Source organism: Silene latifolia, chromosome Y (assembly GCF_048544455.1).
Source record: "Silene latifolia isolate original U9 population chromosome Y, ASM4854445v1, whole genome shotgun sequence".
NCBI classification, from domain to species: domain Eukaryota; kingdom Viridiplantae; phylum Streptophyta; class Magnoliopsida; order Caryophyllales; family Caryophyllaceae; genus Silene; species Silene latifolia.
In genome coordinates this window covers 432,504,379-432,506,969 of record NC_133538.1, presented here as the reverse complement: position 1 = coordinate 432,506,969, position 2,591 = coordinate 432,504,379, and the positions used below count along the sequence as shown (strand labels likewise).

At 40.7% G+C, this 2,591-nt stretch overlaps 1 pseudogene; it reads left to right on the top strand.

Annotated features, from left to right (window-relative positions):
- The first annotated feature begins 1,793 nt into the window (after positions 1-1,793).
- Positions 1,794-1,892, top strand: LOC141635692 (small nucleolar RNA R71; annotated as a pseudogene).
- Positions 1,893-2,591: the final 699 nt, after the last annotated feature.

Here is a 2,591-nt window from a genome sequence, read left to right as displayed (position 1 = left end):
TCCACTTTCTTCTTCTCACCTTCCCGGCTATAATGATCAACCATAAAGCATGGTTCATGCAAGTTGGGAGCTCTCATAGTCTTATCAAGATGAAAGGTGATTGTTTCATCACCAACTTCAAGTGTGAGCTTCCCATGCTTTACGTCAATCACCGCTCTGGCGGTGTGTAGGAATGGTCTTCCTAAAAAGATCGGTATATTGGAATCTTCCTCCATGTCAACAATAACAAAGTCCACCGGTATAAAAAACTTTCCGATTCTCACGGGTACATCTTCCCATACCCCAAATGGTTTCTTTGTTGTTCGGTCCGCCATTTGTAGAGTCATATTATTACACTTGACTTATCCCACTCCTAGCCTTTCACATACCGAGTATGGCATGACACTCACACTTACACCTAGATCACATAGTGCTTTGTTGATTGTGGTATCAGCGATGGTACATGGAATGGATAAACATCCCGGATCTTTGAGCTTAGGTGGAGAATTTCTTTGAAGTATTGCACTACTTATCTTTGTGAATGCGATAGTTTCCAACTTCTAATGGACTTCTTCTTGGTAAGCATGTCTTTCATGTATTTCGCATAGGGCGGCACATGGTTGATCAACTCCGTAAATGGCATGGAAACCTCTAGGTTCTTCACAATATCCATGAACATCCCAAGTTGGTCATCAAGCTTGGGCTTGGCTTGGTGACTTGGAAGCAAAAGTCTAATCACAATAGGTTCTTTTTCAACCTCTTTGGCCTTCTCTTCATTTCTCTTCTTCAATGATTCATTGGTAATTGGTTCCACTACCCTAGGATTTCTCCTCAATGGTTCTATCACATCTTTTGGCTTGACACTTTGCTCAATAATATCCTCTTTAATTGGCTCCTTATGTCCCTCATATCGTGTACCACTCCTCAAGTGAATGGCATTGATGGTTTCATGTCTTATAGGAGGATTACCTTGAGGAGGTAATTGTCCTTTTTGCCTTTGGGAACTCGAAGCGGCCAATTGGGACATTTGTGTTTCCAACATCTTGGTATGAGCAAGGATATTGTTGATGGTAGTGTCTTTGGCTTGGCTATATCTTTGCATTTGAGCGAAAAATTCTTGTTGGCTCTTTTGCATTTGAAGGACCGCTTTTTGAACATCAAAAGCTTGGTCATTGGATTGATTGTAAGAGGGTTGGTTTTGGAATCCTTGGTTTTGGTTGAAAAAAGGTCTTTGAGTAGGATTTCTCATTGGAGGTGGGTTGTATGTTGGTTGAGGATTTTGAACTTTTTGGCTTTTATATGAGAAGTTTGGGTGAAATTTGGTGTTTTCATTGTAATAGTTGGAGTAAGGGGTGCCATTATTGTATGCTTGGAAAGCATTCACTTGCTCATTTGTGCCCCTACACTCTTGTTGATCATATCCCAAAGTTCCACAATTCTCACATACTCCCTTTGGAATAGAAGATGTTGACACCATGGCATTGACTTGTTGATGTTTCTTGGTTGATTGAGAGCCTTCATTCATCTTGGCCATGGCCTTCTCAAATTTCAAGTTCATTATGTCAATATGGGAGTATAGTTGGGCACCCAAATCGGCACTCAATTGTGTCACGGAGTGAACTTCATGTCTCCCTCCCCTAGTAGCCTTTCTTGGCCTACTATATTGAGAGTTGTGAACCACCATTTCCTCTATCTTGGCCCAAGTTTGATTATCATCTACCTCGGTAAATCTTCCATTAGAATCCATGTTGAGCACATTCCTTGAGTCTTCATACAACCCATTCAAAAATTGTTGGACTAGAAACCATTCGCTTAACCCATGATGAGGACAAAAGCAACATGTATCTTTGAATCTTTCCCATGTCTCATATATAGACTCTTCATCTCTTTGCTTGAACCCGGTGATTTGGGCTCTTAACATGTTGGTTTTCTTCGGAGGGTAAAACTTCTTGTAAAAGGCAAGTGCTAATTTCTTCCATGAATCAATTCCAAGAGTGGCTTTGTCTAGGCTCTTCAACCATTGCTTTGTGGTTCCGATGAAGGAAAAAGGAAACAATACCCATCGAATTTTATCTTGAGTTACCCCAGTTTGGGAAATTGCATCACAATAGTCACAAAAAGTCTCCATGTGTAGATGAGGATCCTCACTAGGCATCCCTCCAAATTGACTTCGTTCAACTAATTGTATGAATGCGGATTTGGCAATGAAATTACCAGTCAAGTGGGGTGGTGTTGGAGTACCATTGGGTAGGTTCTCCTCGGTTGGTAAGGAATGAGATGAAAATTTAGGCATTGTAGGTTGATTTTGTGGTTGGCTTTGAATTGGATTATCCTCTCCTTGTCTTGCAAAAGGGTTGGTAAACTCGACACTATCCGTTTGGATGATACCAATGTCCACAAGTTCTCCAATACCCACAATTGTGGAAGTCCCTCTAACGGTTCTTCTAATATTTGTCAAATTTCTCTCGATTTCGGGATCAATAGGCAAAAGACCGCCCTGTGATCTCCTAGACATGAAAAAATCAAACAACTAGAAAACAATTAAAACTACCTTGAGGAGTTTGACTTCCCCAAGGCTAAGAAAGACACAACTAAAAACAACAAATGATAAC